We start from the raw sequence: 21,289 nt of genomic DNA on the forward strand, positions 1-21,289 counted from the left end.
AGAACTGAACTCCCTGCTGGAAGAAAGAATCTCCGAAGCTATCGCCCAGTACGAGGCGAACCACACTGAACACAGTGGAGGATCAGGCGGTACTAGACGTAATGGGAATGGAGATTCATCGGGAGGAAACACAACCCAAGGTAAACTTAAGATGATTTGCTAAAAATATGATGAAATTTATGAACGGTCTTTGTTTCATTATTTCATTGATTGCTCACATGTGAATTGGTTGGATCAATTCCAGGCTGCACCTTCAAGCAGTTTCTCGACTACAAGCCACTGAATTACGATGGCACTGGAGGTGCAGTGGCTTTCGTGCATTGGACAGAGAAGGCTGATTCCACTATCCGCATGAGCAAGTGTACCGCGGACCAGCAAGTCACTTTTGTTACTGGGCTGTTTGTTGATGAGGCTTTGACTTGGTGGAATTTGCAAGTCCAAACCCTGGGAGATGATGCAGCGTATGGTATGATTTGGGGTGAGTTGAAGGAAAGAATGAGAGAGAAGTATTGCTCTCGTGCTGAACTCCAAAGGTTGGAGACTGAGTTTTGGAACTTGTCCATGGAAGGTGCGGACATTGTTGGTTATACTTGAAGGTTCCATGATCTGTCAAGAGTGATCCCGTATCTGGTGGCTCCCGAATTTAAGCACATTGAGCGCTACATCTGGGGATTGGCTCCGGAATTTCGCAGCATGGTAACTGCGGAAAAACCCACAACGATCACTCAGGCTATAACTTTGGCTGTCAGCCTTACTGAAGATGCGGTCCGTATGAAGAAGTTATCGCTGAAACCTACTGAGAAAACCGAGACGCATGCTGAGTCATCCAGTGACAAGAAGAGGAAGCATTTGAGTCTGAATCAAGCGACGCGTAACAACAAGGGTTCCAGCAACAAGAAACGTGACCCCAACCTGCCTAAGGAGACGAAAACACTTGCAGCTGCGAATGACGCTACTACCAGAGGGTATCAGGGCACTCTACCCATCAGGGCACTCTACCCAAATGCAACCAGTGCAAGCGTCACCATGAAGGAGTTTGTCGCATCCCAAAATGTGACAAGTGTGGAAAACTGGGTCACCGCACCGAGAACTGTTGGGGAAAAGGAAATGGAAGTGGTAACTGTAACAACTGCCACTAAAATCAATAATTAGGACGATAATTAGTCAATAAGAAAACCCTAATTGAGACACCCAAGTGATTCTGCACTAGCCCTAAAATTTTCAGAATGATCGAAATCAGGATTAGGGCCCCTAAAACTCAAGGGGGTCAAACCCTAGTTTAATATTTATCTAAAATTAACGTTGCACAGTTCTGATTAGTTGAAATGTTGAGTCACCCAAGCTATATCCGAGCCTAGGCAACCTATGAATTAGACTGCTTAGCTTACGGACCGTAAGGGTCAGGGCATACGGTCCGTAAGCGAGTCTCAAAAATCACTATAAATAGCCGACATTGGCACTTACCTGTAGAAGTTAAAACGTCGCTCAGATTCTGTCTGTACGTCGTGTTACACTACAATCAGTTCACAACACACACACATGATCACGAGGTGCTGCCACAATCAGGGTAATAACTCGATCGCTATTACGATTCAACGTCCGATCGATTATAACTATCCAACGATTGTCCGAGTGCTGCTCAAATTGAGCTTGTACTTTGTTATTCATTGTGATTTCAACTTGAATGTTTGAGTGCTGTTCGAATTCGGACTATGCTCTGTCATTCGTTGTGAATCCATTGAATTATTAAGTATCGCACTTGATAATAGTTGTGAGGGTTTAATCTCGTGAATTGACGTAACTGTTGAATTAGTTACTAATCCCGTTTGTGTGTGCATTGTTATTTAAATTAGGTTAGAAGGCTAATCAGTAAAGCTTATACTCTGCTCGTAAATCTGCAATGTGAGTCATTCTCTTTTTATCAACTGTTTTACAAAACTCCAAATTATTTTCAAGGTTATAATTACAGTGATTAAGTCTATGTAATCACCAAGTTACAGCCGGTATGTGGGGTTTTGTATACATTACTTATTTCCCATCACACTTGGACAACGAGTTAGCCAAGGGGTGATCTGACCACAGTCACAGACACCATTTGGACAACGAGATAGCCAATGGGTAGTCGAGTGACAAATACTGTGGGTAGTTGGTTTGATATCAGAAACATTGTAATTCCCCTTAATACTGTAGATTATAACAAATGTGTCGTTTTCAGTAAAATGAATGATTCACTCAGTATTTCCCCGCTGACAAAACTTTTTTTCAAACATGTTTCAGGTGATCTGGTATGAGCAAAGAAAAGTGCCATGGAGCACTCCCAGCTTAGAAAAGTGGCTCAATGTAAATAAATAAACGAACATGTTTTGAAAATAAAGATTTCCCTGAGAAATCACATTATTGTAAATTTCGGGAATTTATCCCTAAGTTATGAAATGAGGAGTTTAAATTATTGAAAGATCCTGTTTTTAAAAGACTTCCGCTCTCGCTTAAATTAAATACCACGGGATTCCTGTCCCGCGGCTCCTGAAACGGGTCAAACCGGGCCGGGGGCTGTGACAGGAAAAGGTGGTATCAGAGCCACTGTTTTAAGCTTACTGATTAAGCTCACTATTTTAATTTAAGTACTCAGGAAAATTTAAATTGTCATTCTGTGAATATGTGTGCATTAACTGACTAATTGTTAAAATTACAGCATGAGTAAACAAAAGATTTCTGCTATCTACCGCAAATTAGATAGTACACCTAAAGAACAAGGAACCTCTTCCTCCAAATCTCCCGTCAAGTTAGAGGAAGGAATCTTTGTCCGTAAGGCAAATTATGAAAACCCACTTACACCGGAGAAAAGGAATTTGATTATTAGGAAGGGTCAAGAGAAAAAGAAACCCCAAACCAAGAGAGTGAGGTTTAACCCGGAAATTGAGGAAATTAGTAATAATCCACCAGGGGAAAATAACTTAGAAGAAAAATGGGCAAATCTGTATCTGCTCGCTACTGTAGCAGATAATGCAAATCTTTAAACTCTAAATCTAGAAATAAGTACTTCACAGTAAATAAATAAATAGATCTGAGTGTGTTCTGTTTGCTGTTATGTTGTACAAATTGGTGTGCAATAAAAATGTTTATTTGTTAAACTTTGTTCCAAAGTTTTAACTTGGCATTTTGTGCATTTTGCATATATGCTACACAGCATGAGTGAGCTATCCGAGGCGTTTCAGAACCTCAACCTCTATCCTGTGCCAATTGAAGTCTCCCACAACTTCACTGGTTACATTGCTGACATAGAGGAACCTCTGGAATTCCAAGCTCCACCGCTGGAAAAAGCAAAACCTAAAAAGAGGAGAAGATATGTAGGGTGGCGAAAAGTGCGCAGAAGGAAACCTAGGAGACTCCCTAAAATAGAAAATCCTGTGAGTGTGAGCAAGGGAAAAGAAATAGAAACCGGAGAAAGTTCCAAACCCAGCAGAAATAGGGATAGACCTAAAGCAAAAGGGAATAGAGATTGGAGAAAGCTCTAAACAACCTGAAGAAATCACATTCCAGGACGAAATAGACCGCCTACTGGATAATTGTGATGTACTAGAGCCTATCAACGATAATCTCTTCTCTTATCCTGCTACAGCCCAACTCCCAATAAACCTAGGACCAGCTATACCAGACCCACTAGTTCACACCCGACCATTAGGCCAAATGGAGGAATGGTGGACCAATGACTGGCAATTCCAAAATATAGTCAATAGTCCTTATAGTTTTCTCCCACAATTTGATCCAGAACCTATCCCTAATCCGCCAATGAGCTATGAAAATTTAGCTGAACTACGTCAGTTTGGTGAAGAACTGATAGGCACCGGGAATAGGATCCGGGAAATGGGGGAGCAGATCTCTTGGAAGTACGACGAGAGGGAGCGTCGTTACTGAAACTGCCAGTGAACCAAAAGATAGGAGGGGTTTGGAGAAGTTTGTTTGTATTATAACTAATATAGTAAAACTGACTCTGTAAAATGGGCAATAAAACACTGTAAGATAAAAAGTGTGTATTGAAGCAGGTATAATATATAAAACAAAACAGAAGTCGAGGTATCGACAATTTTGGCTATGCTTGCATGTTATACTGATCTATGTGTTTATCTGTGATTTTGTTATCAATAATTAGACACTAATAATTTCTATTAATACTAATTAGCAGATGGAAAACGCTAATAGTGAACCAGTTAATGAAGTAAATCAGTCTGAGCAAAATCAGGAAGATCAGTATATAACTAGACAAGATATTGAGAACTTTATTGCTCAAGGGATAGCCAATGCTATTCCAGAAATTGTGGTTGCTGTTCAGAAACCAGCCGAACCACAATTAATTCCTAGTAAACGTACTCCGGAAGATAACGGCAGTAACAGCATAAATGGAAGCGGCAATCATGACGATCATGATCCGCAACAGGCCCCACTCCCTAAGAGAATGAAAGCTGCAACGCCTGGTTGCACTTACAAAGAATTTCTTGCCTGTAAACCCGCAGAATTTGCAGGTAACGAAGGAGCAACTGCAACACTGCGTTGGTTAGAGAAAACCGAAGCAGTAATTGCAATAAGTAAATGTGCTGAGGAAGATCAAGTGATGTATGCGTCAAACTTGTTCAAAGAAGGGGCGCTAGAATGGTGGAACACAGTGCTACAAGCAAAAGGAAGAAGGGTGGCCTATGCGATGAATTGAGAAGAATTTAAGAGTCTTGTCGAAAGAAAATTATGTCCCGAATACAAGAAGGAACAAATGGCAAACAAGTTCCTGAGCCATCGTATGATAGGTGTAGACTGTCGAGGTTATACTTCGACATTCTTCGAATATGCGAGAGTGGTACCTTCCCTGGCTTCGCCAGAACCGGTACTCATTTCCCGTTATATTTGGGGATTAATTGGAGAAATCCGTAACATCGTTAAAGCTGCGAGACCACGCACAATTGACGATGCTGTGGAATTAGCTAATACCTTAACCGATGAACTAGTCCGCACAAGAGAAGAAGATCGCAAGAAGGAATTGGCTCAGAAGATTACCCAAGGATTTCGTGTGGGTAATAATAGCAATAAATTCAAGAAAAGAGGAACCGGGCAATACTCGTCACCTCCTTTCTGCAGAAATTGCAAAAAGAAAGACTATGGACAGTGCAATATATTTTGCAACTTCTGCAAGGCAAAAGGACATCGGGAAGAAGACTGCAGAAGGAAAACAAGAATCTGTTATAACTGTGGAGAAACAGGGCATATCAAACCTGAATGTCCTAAGTTAGCCCAACCAGCAGACAATAAAACTAAAACGGCCGATGGAATAACTAAGAAAAATGCGCGTGCATTCCAGCTGACCACTCAAGAAGCCGAACTCATTCCAGACGTGATAGCGGGTACGTTCTTAGTGCATAATGTCTATGCAAAAGTATTATTTGACTCTGGTGCAAACCAAAGTTTTATTAATACTTCATTCTGCCAAGCTCTTAACCTACCCTTAACTACCTTTAGGCAGATTTATACAGTCGAAACGGTAGAAGGGAATTCTGTTAACATAGACAAGGTTCTGCAAGAAGGAGAGATAGAACTGTTAGGCCATAAATTTTCTGCAACCTTGTTACCTATGAATTTAGCCGGATTCGATGTGGTGTTAGGAATGGATTGGTTAATTGCCAACCATGCTCGAATCCTGTGTGATAAGAATTCCGTAGAAATCCGTACCCCCACAGGAGAAGTAATATTAATTTCAGGAGATAGACCTCGGAAGCCACTGAAATTCATTTCAGTAATGAAATTGGCTAGTTATTCAAGGAAACAAGAAATGGTGTATATGATTTCTGTAATCATTAACACTAAAAATAAGGAACTCCAGGACATTCCTATAGTTTTAGAATACCCAGATGTTTTTCCAGAAGAATTACCTGGGTTACCACCTGATAGGGAAGTAGAGTTTAGAATTCATCTAATTCCAGGTACTACACCAATAGCTAAGGCACCTTATCGATTAGCACCTACTGAAATGTTAGAATTGAAAAAGCAGTTAGATGAATTACTAAGCAAAGGATTTATACAACCTAGTTCATCCCCTTGGGGTGCACCAGTGTTGTTTGTGAAAAAGAAAGATGGATCAATGAGAAAGTGTATCGATTATAGGGAATTGAATAAAGTTACAATTAAGAACCGATACCCACTACCTAGGATTGATGATCTTTTTGATCAATTGCAAGGAGCTAGGTATTTTCTAAAATAGACTTAAGATCTGGATATCACCAGCTGAAAGTGCAAGAGGAGGACATACCTAAAACTGCTTTCAGAACTAGGTATGGTCATTATGAGTTTACAGTCATGCCCTTTGGATTAACAAATGCTCCAGCTGCATTTATGGACATGATGAATAGGATCTGTAAACCCTACTTGGATAAATTTGTGATCGTTTTCATTGACGATATACTTATTTATTCCAAAAGTCAGGAAGAACATTGTGAGCACTTGCATGCACTCTTAACCTTGTTAAAAAGGAAAAGCTTTATGCCAAATTCTCGAAGTGTGAATTCTGGCTACAAGAAGTGCAATTTTTAGGTCATGTGGTGAATCGCGAAGGAATTCACGTAGATCCTGCTAAAATAAAAGCAATCACAAATTGGAAAGCTCCACGAACAGTTATGAAAGTTAGAAGTTTTCTAGGCTTAGCTGGATACTATAGACGATTTATTAAGGATTTCTCTAAGATAGTTGTACCTTTAACTAAGCTAACCTGTAGAGCCGTTAGGTTTGAATGGGGATCCAGACAAGAAGAAGCTTTTAGGATTCTAAAGCACAAATTAACGAATGCTCCAATTTTAGCTTTACCCGAAGGAACCGAGGATTTTGAAGTATACTGTGATGCTTCAAAATTAGGATATGGATGTGTGTTGATGCAACGCAAAAAGGTAATTGCGTATGCCTCTAGGCAATTGAAAAAGCACGAAAAAAATTACACGACTCATGACCTAGAATTAGGAGCCATAATTTTTGCCGCTTAAAATTTGGAGACATTATCTGTATGGAAGTAAGTTTACTATCTATACGGATCATAAGAGTTTAAGGTACATATTTGGGCAAAAAGAGTTAAATATGAGACAAAGAAGGTGGATGGAAATCCTAAGTGATTACGACTGTAATATTCAATATCACGAAGGGAAGGCAAACGTAGTCGCAGACGCCTTAAGTCGTAAGTATCATGAGAAGCAAAGACGAGTCCGTGCTCTTAGGCTAAATCTACAATTAGATTTAATGGAACAATTGAAGAAAATTCAGGGAACGGCAATCAAGGACGATGCCGAAGAAATGAAAGGTTACCTAAAAGAACTAGAACAAGGAAAAGATGGAATTTGGAGATTCCACAAGAAACGAATTTGGGTACCTAAGCAAGGAGAATTAAGAAATAAGATTTTAGAAGAATCTCATAAATCCAGGTATACTGTACATCCAGGAAATAACAAGATGTACCAAGATTTAAGAAATAATTTCTGGTGGATAGGAATGAAAAAGGATATAGCTTGAATACGTATCTAAGTGTCTAACATGTTCACAAGTTAAAGCCGAACATCAGAAACCTTCAGGACTACTACAACAGTTAGAAATGCTCTATGGAAATGGGAACTCATAACAATGGATTTTGTTACTAAGTTACCCAAAACCAGAAAAGGTAATGATGCTATTTGGGTAATTGTGGATCGATTAACCAAATCAGCTCATTTTCTACCAATAAAGGAAACCTTTAGCATGGAAAGGTTAGCCAAGTTGTATGTAGATGAAGTAGTATCCTTACATGGAGTCCCACTCTCCATTGTATCGGATAGAGATAATCGTTTCACTTCCCGTTTCTGGACAAGTTTCCAGAAGGCAATGGGAACTCGACTCAATTTCAGTACTGGATATCATCCTCAAACGGACGGACAAAGTGAAAGGACAATACAAACCCTGGAAGACATGCTCCGAGCATGTGTAATTGACTTTGGTGGTAATTGGGATAGCCATTTACCATTAATTGAATTCTCCTATAACAATAGTTATCATTCGAGCATCGAAGCTGCTCCATTCGAAGCACTGTATGGACGCAAGTGCAGAACTCCCGTTTGTTGGGCGGAAATAGGAGAAAGTCAATTATCAGGACCAGAGATTGTACAAGAAACCACTGACAAAATAACACAAATCAGACTGAAGACAGCTAGAGATCGTCAGAAGAGTTATGCAGACAATCGTCGCAAGCCGTTAGAATTCCAAGTCGGGGACAAAGTAATATTAAAAGTATCTCCTTGGAAAGGAGTAGTACGATTTGGTAAGAAAGGAAAACTGAGTCCAAGATATGTTGGACCATTTCCCGTGATCCAACGAATTGGACCAGTAGCTTATCGGTTACAACTACCAGAAGAGTTAGCTGGAGTACATGATGTGTTTCATGTATCCAATGTGAGTCATTCTCTTTTTATCAACTGTTTTACAAAACTCCAAATTATTTTCAAGGTTATAATTACAGTGATTAAGTCTATGTAATCACCAAGTTACAGCCGGTATGTGGGGTTTTGTATACATTACTTATTTCCCGTCACACTTGGACAACGAGTTAGCCAAGGGGTGATCTGACCACAGTCACAGACACCATTCGGACAACGAGATAGCCAATGGGTAGTCGAGTGACAAATACTGTGGGTAGTTGGTTTGATATCAGAAACATTGTAATTCCCCTTAATACTGTAGATTATAACAAATGTGTCGTTTTCAGTAAAATGAATGATTCACTCAGTATTTCCCCGCAGACAAAACTTTATTCAAACATGTTTCAGGTGATCTGGTATGAGCAAAGAAAAGTGCCGTGGAGCACTCCCAGCTTAGAAAAGTGGCTCAATGTAAATAAATAAACGAACATGTTTTGAAAATAAAGATTTCCCTGAGAAATCACATTATTGTAAATTTCGGGAATTTATCCCTAAGTTATGAAACGAGCAGTTTAAATTATTGAAAGATCCTGTTTTTAAAAGACTTCCGCTGTCGCTTAAATTAAATACCACGGGATTCCTGTCCCGCGGCTCCTGAAACGGGTCAAACCGGGTCGGGGGCCATGACAGTAACAGAAACGGGAATGGAAACCGAAACGGTGCTGGTAATGGGAACGGTAATGGAAATGGCAACGGTAATGGTAACAAAAATGGTGTGACAACCCGAGCTTCCGAGTTCTTTCATTTACATATCTCTTGTGTGGCAATTCTGTTTTGATAATTTGTTTCATGATTATGTGTTGTGTTATTGTTTGAAAGATTAGAGTTCTGATGGTTAATGGATTTAAAGATGTAATGTTAATAACTTGAAAGCTAAACACATTCTCATCCTCGTCACAAACCCTGTCCGACGAAATATAGAGTCTTTCGCCACATAAAGACTCGACGAAAGATGGGCGAGTCTTTCTCCATTAAGGGGCCTCAGCCCAGAATGGAATGATTGTGTATAATCCCTATTAGTATAACTCAAACCCTAAAACCCTATACTCTCTCAAAACAAGTGACGGCAGTAAACCCCCCCCCCCCATCGAAGCTCTTCTACTTTCGAAGCACTATCTCTTGTGTCCTTGCATTTGTTCGGTATGTGAGTCTATTATTTTGGGTGATTTCATGTGTTACTTGATATAAAGGTCCAAAAGATTTGTAGGTAATGATTTGATAAGATTGGATAACCTTGAATAAGTAAATGGCGGCCCATGTGTATTTGTAATCTTGATCTCATCAAACCATGTGCACGTCCTAATCATGTTGTCAGAATAGTCAAAGGTATTAAATCTTATCAATTGTTTTGATTATATGAGAAACTATACGATCTTGTAATTAGAATCTTGTGGCTTGTACATAGTTTATTAGTGAGAAAGACATATGGTTATAGCCTTTGTGATTAACACGTGAAAGTTAGATATTGAATGATGATGTTGAAATTGTTATATGAAGATGAATGATCATAAGTTATATTTTGATAGATAGAAATTGGTATATGTTTAACGTGTAGCATGGACGATTCATAAGGGTATTTGGTGGTTATTTGTGTTGATTGCGATGTGAACCTAAATCACAAGAGGGGCCTACCATAATTTGGACGATTCATCTTGCTCTGTTTTTCTGCAGATTTCTGGGTTTGATCTTCGTCTTCAAACAGTTCTTGATCTTCATCTTCTTTTCTTCGAATATCTGGTTTTGATTTTGATCTTCTTTGTGGCACAATCTTCATCATCTTGTTCATCATCTTGGTTTCTGCACATATCTGGGTTTGATCTTCATCTTCATCTGGCTTTTGACACTGTTCCGGCGAAGCCGTACAGATTCCGATCTGTATTCCGATGATGGGGCTTTTGATTTCCGGCGAAGCCGTGCACGTTCCGATCTTGATTCCGACCATCAGAGTCTTCTTTGGTCTTGTTTTCTTCATATCTCCGACCAAATTGCAGGTTTTCCGATGATCATCAATGGCGGAGCTAGGTTTTCTGCAGATACATAAAATATCACAAATTAGCCATAGATTTGCGAAGAACCATCGATTAATCGACTGTATTGAAGATTTCTTACCTTTGATCGAAGTTCTGAAGGTTTTCCGGCGAAGGTCGCCGGAGCTGCGATGGCGATACGACGGAGCTATGTTTCTGCACACAGAAAACATCAGAAATCAGTGATCGATCGGTGATAGAGCATCGATAGATGAAGAATATGGTTGATTACTTACAGGTTTTGATGATCTGAAGCCATTTTGATGAAGATTAGCCATGGCGATCGGAAATCGCCATTGAATCGCCTCAGAGCATTTTTCTAGAGAGAGAAAGTAGAGAGAGAAAGCATTTCTGACAAATGAACCCGAATGAGGCCCTTCAACTTTATCCTTAGATATTGGGGTCTTGGTACCTCTTATAAAGAAGTTGCTCCTAATTTCGGCGGCCACACTCTTAATAATATTACTGTGGCCATATTTAATAATGATAATAATGTGATGTTATATGACTTAAAAACATGCTAAACATTGATAACGCTTCGCTAATCAAATACTTAACAACGTCGTTAAATATCATTAACGACATATTAACCTCTAAGAACATAAATAACCCTTAAAAACATGACTAATGACTTACTTAAAACCCTAACATAACTCTTAAGTAACAATTAAACCCTAATCATGTAATACATAACGTATATAGAACCCTAATCGCTTCGCTAGAAATAATAACCCTTAACGACGTTGTTAACCCTAACAAACGCTTCGCTAGTTATCGTTAACTAAAGACTTAACCACATAACTAAAACTTACCAGCTCGTTAATTACCATTAACTATATATAACCCTTAGAACCAACATAACGTACATAGAACCCTAATCGCTTCGCTAATCAAATAATAACCCTTAACTTACAGTTAACCCTTAAGCATGTAATCAAATATATACTTAGAAAAAATCCAAGTATATACTTAGCAAAAAAAATACATGTTTGGTTGTTTGGCTAATCTGCAGAAGGTAAGAATAGCCAAACAGCCAAACAGTATCTTGTCGGGGAATATTCCATGGAATATTCCTTTTTACTAAGGGTTGGGCCGACACGATAACTCATAGAGCACTGTCGCATAACACTTGGGCCGACACGATAACCCCTAGAGCACTGTCGCATAACACATGGGCCGACACGATAACCCTTAGTGAAATATTCTAGAACCTTCGGCCCAAGGCTTAGTGAAAAGCGATAAAGCTTAGTGAAAAGCAATTAAGCCTTCGGGCAGCATTACTAAAGCTTAGTAAAGCTTAATGCTGCCCGGAACAGTGAAAATGCTGACGTGGCACAATCTCAGCCACACGTTTGCTGCCCTAGCGGGCCCCGCGGCCACAGTAATATTATTAAGAGTGTGGCCGCCCGGAACACCTACCCCTCGTCTATATAAGAGCATCTAAGTAACCCAATAATAGGATATAAAGTTTATGAGAATTGGGTTCACTGCCCAAAATCCTCTCGAGGAAGCGAAGCTCTGCCCGATCTCCGCCGTAGCTCCGCCGTTGCTCCGCCATGGATGATCATCGGAAAACCTTCAGATCATCAATACAAGTAAGCAATCATCATTCCTTTCCATTGATCGATGCTCGATCACTCAACAATAACTAAATTTTTAAAATCCCAATTTGCAGAAAACCTAGCTCCGTCGTATCGCCGTCGCAGCTCCACCGTGGCTTCACCGGAAAACCTTCAGAACTTCGATCAAAGGTAAGAAAACTTCAATATAGTCGATTAATCTATGATTAATCAAAAATCTATGGCTAATCTCTACTGTTTTCTCTCTCTGCAGAAAACATAGCTCCGCCGTATCGCCGTCGTTGCTCCGGCGACCAAGAAGACCAATATTGGAATCGAAGTTCAAAAAATGCTGGATTTCTGCAGATTCCTTTGGAACAAGATCAAACCAAGAAGAAAACAACTCTTCATGATGCAAATGAAGATCAAAATCAATACGGCTTCGCCGGAAGATCAAGAACCATTCGAAGACGAAGACCAGACATCTGCAGAAAGCAAGATGATGAAGATTGTGCCAAGAACAAGATCAACATCAAACCAAACATCCTGCAGAACAGAAAATGAAACCAAGAACAACTTGAAGATCGAACAAAACTACCTGTTATTTTTAGAATACGATAGGAAACTGGATAAATTATCCATTAGAAACATGTTTTTGTTGTAATTTTGATTGTATTTTGAATCAAAATGTGTACATCTGTCAAGAACAGCAAGAACAGCTTGAATGTCAAATCTAGAAATTCAATTTCCATTTTTTATTAATTTATAGTGTATTTTATTTAAATTATGGTCAAAATTGCGATAATCCTCTCTTAATGATCGAGTAATTAACAAATTGTTAATTAAAAAAAGAAATTACCCTTAATGACACTTGCAGACAGACCAAACACTGTCTGCAGAAAACAAGCATAGATACTAATCACATCGTTAATTACCATTAACTTGATTAATCTCATAAAAAGACAGCTAACCCGCTGCGCGGCCATAATTAAGATGGTATTTAGGCTTCGTTAATTACACTTAACAATGTTAAGGTAAAACCAAACTTGAAAATGCAGATGCAGAAAAAAAGTATCTGCAGGCACCACCTGCAGATTAGCTAAACACTATTTTGACCCACTTCAACAGTGTTGATGATTACCCTTAATGATAATTACTTAACAAAAACCACCTTGCAAACAGCAACCACTTCAACAGATTAAACCCAGAAATTAATTTAAGTCAAGCTTCATCAACAGCAACTGATAAATTAAATATCATGTTAAACATGATTAAATCCCAGTAAACAATTGTAATTAATAAGTTAATTACTTAAATAAAGTATCTTTACAGAAATACAAAAAATACAGTTCAAATTTTAGCGACAAAAAAAAAATCAAAATTTAGCGACGAGAAAGTGTCACTAAAAGTCTTGCCGGAATACTCGCCGTAAAATCCAAAACCTCGCCTGAATCTTCGCCGGAAAAAACTGTAGAGCTAAGACTTAGAGGAGCGTCTTTTCACTGTCGCTTAAGGCTTAGTGAAAAGTAATAACGGTTAGTGGCACAGAAACCAAGAATTCAAATTTCAAATTGATAACGCTTAGTGAAAATCACTAAGGCTTGGGCCGACACGATAACCCTTAGAGTAACAGTACTCCAATGTGGAGAACACGCCAAGCTACTGTCGCATAACACTTGGGCCGACACGATAACCCTTAGAGCACTGTCGCTTAAGACTTGGGCCGACACGATAACTCTTAGTCGGAAATCACTAAGCCTTAATTCAAAATTAAGGCTTAAGGTAACAGTAACTGATGACGTGGCACAATCTCAGCCACACATTTCAAAAACTAGCCGTTATGCGTAAAGCTTAGTGAAAACCAGTTAAGGCTTAGTAAAAAGTTGATGTGACAGGTGAACAGTATCTTGTCGGGGAATATTCCATGGAATATTCCTTTTCACTAAGGGTTGGGCCGACACGATAACTCATAGAGCACTGTCGCATAACACTTGGGCCGACACGATAACCCCTAGAGCACTGTCGCATAACACATGGGCCGACACGATAACCCTTAGTGAAATATTCTAGAACCTTCGGCCCAAGGCTTAGTGAAAAGCGATAAAGCTTAGTGAAAAGCAATTAAGCCTTCGGGCAGCATTACTAAAGCTTAGTAAAGCTTAATGCTGCCCGGAACAGTGAAAATGCTGACGTGGCACAATCTCAGCCACACGTTTGCTGCCCTAGCGGGCCCCGCGGCCACAGTAATATTATTAAGAGTGTGGCCGCCCGGAACACCTACCCCTCGTCTATATAAGAGCATCTAAAATAAAGGGTTTAAAATGAAAAAGGGTTTTGGTGGATAAAAGGGTGTTTGTTTTGGGTTAAGAAATGAAAAGGTTTAGTCTCAAAGGGGTTAACTAGGGGGATTTTGGGTAGGTGGTAAAAAAAAGAAAATAATGGTGTTGAAATAAAAAGGGTTAGTCCTAATGCCTCCATCATTTACTTACTTGGGTTTAAGTTGGTAAGGACCGGGAATGTATCGTCATGGCAAGTTCTAGAGTCGTAAGAACCAAGCGTCGTAAGAACCAAGCATTTAGTTTAAAGATGTATATCTGTATGCTCAATAAAGGCTCAAAACTCACTTTTTGTGGGAATGGGTTTTTATGTGATCAGGTATATATATAATCAAATTTTAAATAGATTTGTCATGCCGTTTCATAATTTTCTTATGTTGGTTCTTTTTATCACGACGCTATCGGTTGTAAATTTGTAAAAATATAACCTTTTTTAGAACTTGAAATTCCCAAATTAAACCTAGACAAGTAAAAAAAATGAAAAATTTTTGAAAAAAAATTGGGGTGTTCAGCGGTTCCAATAGAGTTTTGTGTAAGGCTTGTAATTAGGACTTGCAAGATTCAAGGTTTTAGCATCCCCCCCACCCCACACTTAAATTACACATTGTCCTCAATGTGTCCCAAAAATAAGTTTTTAGGTTGATTGAATGTTTAAAAAGATGTGAAAAGCAAAAAAATTATGTTACTAGGCGTCTGGACACGGCCCCGTGGTGTCCGGGCACGGCCCCATGTTCAGATCGCCAGAAACAGAAAATAAAACAAAGTAACAGAAGGCTGGACATGGGGGCGTGTTCAGTGAGCACGCCCCGTGTCCAGGTACCTGAACTGGGCATTTTTCTGCATGTGGTTGAGCACGGGGCGTGTTGGATGAGCACGGCCCCGTGCTGAACTTGCTGTAATGAAGAAAAATTGTCGGGTGGCGCTGTTTTTGTGCATGGGGTGTTGGTTCAAGTTTCCCTTGGTATCCTTCACCATCCCGAGTGTGTTTTATTCCTGAAAATTAAAACTAAACTAGAAAGCATAAAAATTAATCTAAACTAAACTAAGGATAGTTCCGCGGAATGCCTCCGTGGTGCGCCACGTTTATAAGGGTCCTTGGCTAGACCCAAAGCCTGGTCATATGTTACCCAAGTGGGATGTTTTGCATCCCATGCTGCACCATCAGAGAGCATCATCTAAACTCGAGTCTATGACCTTCATGTAGTTGACCGGGTCGTCGTCTTCTACTCTATTTCCAACTCCAAACTTCATTTCCTTGTCCCCAATCCTTAATGTTAGTGTTCCACCATTCATGTCTACCACTGCATGGGCCGTAGCTAGGAATGGCCTTCCTAAGATGAGTGGTACTTCGGTATCTTCGTCCATATCTAGTATGACAAAGTCGGCCGGGAAGACAAATTCGCCGACTTTAACCAATAGATTTTCAGCGTCACCTTGTAGATTTGACGGACCTATCGGCGAGTTGTATACTCATTTTTGTAGGGCTTTTTTTCCCTAGGCTGAGTCGGTTGAACATTAATGCGGGCATGAGGTTGATGCTAGGCCCGAGGTTGGCTAGTGCATTGCGAATGGGGGATTCCCCAATCGAACAAGGAATTTTGAAGCTTCCAGGGTCAATCTTCTTTTGCGGGAGTTTGTTGAGTAGCAAGGCGGAGCATTCTTCGCTTAAATTAACTAATTGCAATGATTCAATTTTCCTTTTATAAGTGAGGAAGTCCCTCATAAATTTTGAATATCTAGGAATTTGAGTTAGGACTTCGATAAATGGAACATTAACATGCAATTGTTTTAGCAAATTTTCGAACTTTGCGAATTGCTCATCGGTCTTTTGGCGAATTAACCGACCGGGGTACGGAACCGGAGGATTCTTGGTGGGCTCTTGATTTGGTGGAGAAGCCTTCTCTTGTTGGGGTGTGGGTGGAGTTGTGGTTTGGCTAGACCAGCTTCTTTCAGTTGGAGTTAACGGAGCCTCCTCGGGACCCACGGTACGGTTTCTCAATGTGATGAGATGTACTTGCGCATTTGGGTTGGTTTCGGTATTACTTGGTAACGTGCCTTGTGGTCTTTCGGAGAAATTTTGAGCTAGTTGATTTAATTGTTTTTCAATGTTTTGAATACTAGCTTGTTGATTTCTAAAATTCGATTCCAATTGTTGAAATCGATCCGAGTTTTTCTTTTCGGTGTCGGAGATGAGGCGAGATACGGTATCTTCAAGCCTTTCTCGTCCCCCTTGTTGTTGAGAGAAATTTTGTGACTCGTTTCTTGTTTCTTGAAAGCTTGTTCGTTGGTTTAGATTTTGTTGGTTACTACTATTGCTGGGTTCTCTCCAACCAAGGTTAGGGTGGTTACGCCATCCTTGGTTGTAGGTACCCGTTGGAGGACCCGATGGCCTAGGTCTATTGTCAATGTAGTTTACCGATTCTGTTTGATTATCTACTTCTTTCATACAACTCCAATTTTCATGTGGCCCACCACACCCCTCACAAGCCACAACCGAGGTCGTTTTTGCCATCTCTAACTTTTTGATTTTTGAAGAAAGGGCCTCGATTTGAGCTTGTAAAGAAGTGCTTTCATCAACCTTATTGGTGCCTGGGGAAATAGATTTATTGCCTCGGGGAGTGTGCCACTGAAAATTGGTTTGAGCAATTTCCTCAATTTGATTATATATTTCATTTGGGCGACGATTGCCTAAAAGTCCCCCGGAGCTAGAGTCGAGTGTTTGTCTTGTGTGTGGCAACAACCCATTATAGAAAGTGGTTACTTGTTGCCATACCGTAAGACCGTGATGAGGACACTTTCTTAGTAGCTCCTTGAACCTTTCCCAGGTTTCATATAAGGATTCCCCAACCTTTTGTGAATATGTATTAATTTCAGTCATTAATTTAGCCGTTTTAGCATGAGGTAAATACTTCTATAGAAACTTTTGGGCTAGTTCATCCTAGGTGTTTACCGAGCCAACTGGGAGGGTATTAAGCCAAGCCTTAGCTCGGTCTTTTAGTGAAAATCGAAACATTCGAAGGCGGATGGCGTCTTTTGATGCTCCATTGAACCGAAAGGTATCACATATTTCTAAGAAATTAGTAATATGTAGATGGGGATCCTCGTCCGCAAGCCCATGGAAGGTTGCAGAGTTTTGAAGCATTTGTATCAAATGCGGCCGAAGTTCGAAGTTGTTGGATTCGACATTCGGTGCATTGCTAGCGGCGCCGAGATTACCTACGGTGGGTTGTAGGTAATCCATGAGGGTACATTGGTCCGCCATTGGAAGTGGGTCCCCCGAAACTTTCTCTTGGTTTTTAGCTTTAAGTCTTCTTCTTAGAAAGCGTTCGGGTTCGTCTAGGGGTTCTTTTATGTCTCTACTAGAACTGGAGCTCAAACACTACGTGAAAAGTTCAGATGTGGCGCCTGGGTTCCAAGTCCTGCAATAGAAACAAAAAGAACGTTGGTCAGAAGCTTCACCACGGCCCCGTGCTCAGATGAACACGGCCCGTGGTCGGAGATACAGTGATTGTTTTCCGGATCCCTGTTACTGGGGAGTTCGACACGACCCCGTGATCAACACTCTGTAACTCAGAAAATAAAAACTGCCAGTAACCATGCTGGGCCCGGCCCGTGCTGAGCTCTGCAGAAGCTGAAAAAATTAAGAAAAAATCCTAAGAAAAATAGAAAAATAAGAAAAACGATTAGGCCGTTGATTCTTAACTTTCTTAAAATCCTTGTGTCCCCGGCAACGGCGCCAAAAACTTGATGCGCGTGTGGTGTTATAGGTTTTTATGAATATTTTTAGCCATTTTTACACGTTAGTCAAGTTTTAAATTTATAAAACACGATATTTTACTAACACCAAACACACATATGGGCAAGTGCACCCATCGTGAGCGTAGTATAGTGTTGGTAAGATACCGAGGTCGTCCAAGGACACAAGAGCTTTTAGTACCGGTTTATCCTCAACGTCTAATCAAATAAAAAGTTTAGAAAAATGTTTTAAACTAGAAAATAAAAACTAAAAATGCTGAAAAATAAAAATAAAACAGATAGACAAGATGAATCACTTGTATCCGACTCGTGTTTATTGTAACCTTTGATTATTTTCGCACTTTTGCACTTTTTAAGAGATTATCTTAGTTATAGTAGTAGGCCCCTCTTTTGAAGGTGACGTTACCCTCAACCCAGTAGTTTGAGTCAGTAGGGATTCAATCCTAAAGGGTTGGATTATTGAAAGATAATTAATTAAGTTATTAATGCGTAATGTGGTAGGCCTCTCTTTTGAAGGTGACGTTACCCTCGGCTAAGTAGTTTGAGTCAGCAGGGATACAATCTAGCCGGGTTAATGTTTTAATAGTAGCTTACATATGAGGGATCAAGGAGTTCGGACCCCCGCCATCCAATACCAGTGGGTATTGAAGGAGGTCCTACTAAAGTTGACCCAGGTCCTTGCAGGATATATGCATTTAACAATGCAAGACTCTTACCAAACCATTCCTTTAACTCCCAACTATGGAGATATAAATGGTGAACAAGCCAACATATCTCCATATAAAGCGTGGAGATATGAATGGTGAAAATCTTTTATTTTATATAGACAGTAAAATAATGCCAAGACACCACGGACAAATGATAAGGAAGATTCACCTTCAACATAAGAAACTAGCTATTAAAGTCATTAATACATAACCAAATAAAAAGTGCGAAAAGATTAAAAATAAAAAGTATTACACTAGACACTTGTCTTCACCAAGTGATGTAAGAGACTTAGGCAAACATGGCCTTTGATTGTCAAGAACTCTTACGGTCAATCTTGGATCCCGAGACTACTCACACACTCTATGATGGATGATGGATGATGGTGGTGGATGTGGGTTGTGATGGTGGTGGTGGGTGGGTGAAGTGTGAAAGAGGTGGTTTGCCAAGGGATGGTTTGCAAATGAGCCAAGCACCCCTATTTATAGCCTGCACAGAAGCCCGGACACGGCCCCGTGTCCATTGGGCACGGCCCTGTGTCCACCCGACTTTTCTTTCTTCATTAAATGCAGTTTGTCTGCATTTGTTGACCATGCCCCCGTGTCCGCTAGGCACGACCCCGTGTGCAGAAGTGTATCTGTACTATCAAGATTTTCCTAGATTCTGTGCACGGGGCGTGTTCAGCCTTTTGTTCTCTTGTTTTTGCTTGGGAAGATGTTGTCGGGGGGTCGGGCATGCCACGTTTATTCCTTTTCTTGTATTTATGTTAGATTTAGCTGCCTTTTTGCTTCTTTTGTTCATTTGAGCTCATTTAATCCTGAAAATACAAAAGAAAGACAAAAGCACAATTTTTCCAACATTAGTACTAAAAAAGGGTTAGTTTTATGCCACATTTGATGTAATTTATATGTTGCATTTTGCGCACATCAGTTTCACAACCATGGATTCAAAAAGTCTCGTTTTATTAAATATTAACATTAAACATTGTCTTTGAAACCAAACAAACAAGATTACATATCGTCTATCATCGTTATTAAGTCACTAAAGCCTCGTCCAGTCCTAAGTGAGCATGCATCCTACTTGTAATCAACATCATTCGACACCACCTGAAACATATGTAGAAATAAAGTCAGCAAAGAAATGCCGGCGAGCACATAGGTTTTGTGTGAGTGTCAGATTCATGGCTCCTTTACATGTTTAAATAACTCGTACCACATCGTCATTCGATATTAGAAAACCTTGTTTTGTAAAACGTTTGTATTGTAAAATGAATAAACAAGTCAAAACAGATTGATTATAGTTTATAAAACCTTGATGCCATGAAACTTAACCCAAAACATTTGCTTATGTAAACCAAATCGTAAATCGTTCTCGTAATAAAACTCGTATGGTTTATATTGTCTAGTAGACTCGTTTGTGTGACATTGTTTCAAATCGTTCGCCCAAGTGAACTAAATAACGCCACAGTATGTAATATGATAAAAGCACTTATATATAAGAAGTACCAGCGGCGTATCTACCATGCTTTTATCATGTTACACCCGTCCCGTTATCTAATCACATACCAAAAACCCATCGTTCAAATCGTTTAACTCGTTTTCGTTATAGACCATCGTTCATTTGTTTAAATCGTTCAAATCGTTCCAAATCATCCCAATCGTTCATATTCGTTCAGTCATTCAAAAATCGTTCTCGTTTTAATTGTGAAAACTAACTTTTGGTCGTCTCGCTTATAACATTCAAACCTTCGCAACTCATCCATCGTTCAACTCGTATTAACAAACCACCAAAGGGTAAGTTCACAATCATCAGGTTCAGTCGTTACCCACATAACCCCCATACATAACCATGGTGGCAATTTGATAACGGGATTTGTCAGATCCTATGGTACCATAACCTAATACTGGTCGGTTCGGCCAAAATTAATGAATGTCATTCGTTATGTAAATACGTCCAACAAGTTTGTTCACATCATCGAAATCGTTCTCGTTTTATATAAACCATAGTATTCGTTTTTGAAATCATTGTTAAAACCTCGAAATCGTTTAACACATAGGAATCACCCCCAAAACATTAAAAGCAGTAAAATAGGGGAACTATGTACTCACATCGAAGTGCAAAGTATCCTTGATTAAAGTGAACTAGCAAAGCTCGAGTAAACCAAGGAAATCAAATAGCACCTAGTAATCGGATCGCTAGTTAATAAATCGACACCTAAATCGGAAGATCGGATAGAATGAGGTTTCGTAAACCAAATAAGTATTGGAACTCATGTGATATGGTTTAACAAAGCCTACATTCTAAATCGGAACCTATCCTAAGTGCTTATGACCTGTTACGACCCATTAAGGTAGCTTACGCCACTTTAACGCGTCGTTCGCGCAAAAGCGCGTTCGAGATGACTAACTAGTCCTATGAAAAGTATTATATGCCTAAAC

General features: G+C 39.8%; 1 non-coding gene across 1 annotated transcript; it reads left to right on the top strand.

Moving 5' to 3' along the window:
* Positions 1-17,167: 17,167 nt before the first annotated feature.
* Positions 17,168-17,274, top strand: LOC118486246. Its single transcript, XR_004878098.1, has one exon. It is a non-coding gene; the product is annotated as a small nucleolar RNA R71 (small nucleolar RNA).
* Positions 17,275-21,289: the final 4,015 nt, after the last annotated feature.

Source organism: Helianthus annuus, chromosome 13 (genome assembly GCF_002127325.2).
Source record: "Helianthus annuus cultivar XRQ/B chromosome 13, HanXRQr2.0-SUNRISE, whole genome shotgun sequence".
Taxonomy (NCBI): domain Eukaryota; kingdom Viridiplantae; phylum Streptophyta; class Magnoliopsida; order Asterales; family Asteraceae; genus Helianthus; species Helianthus annuus.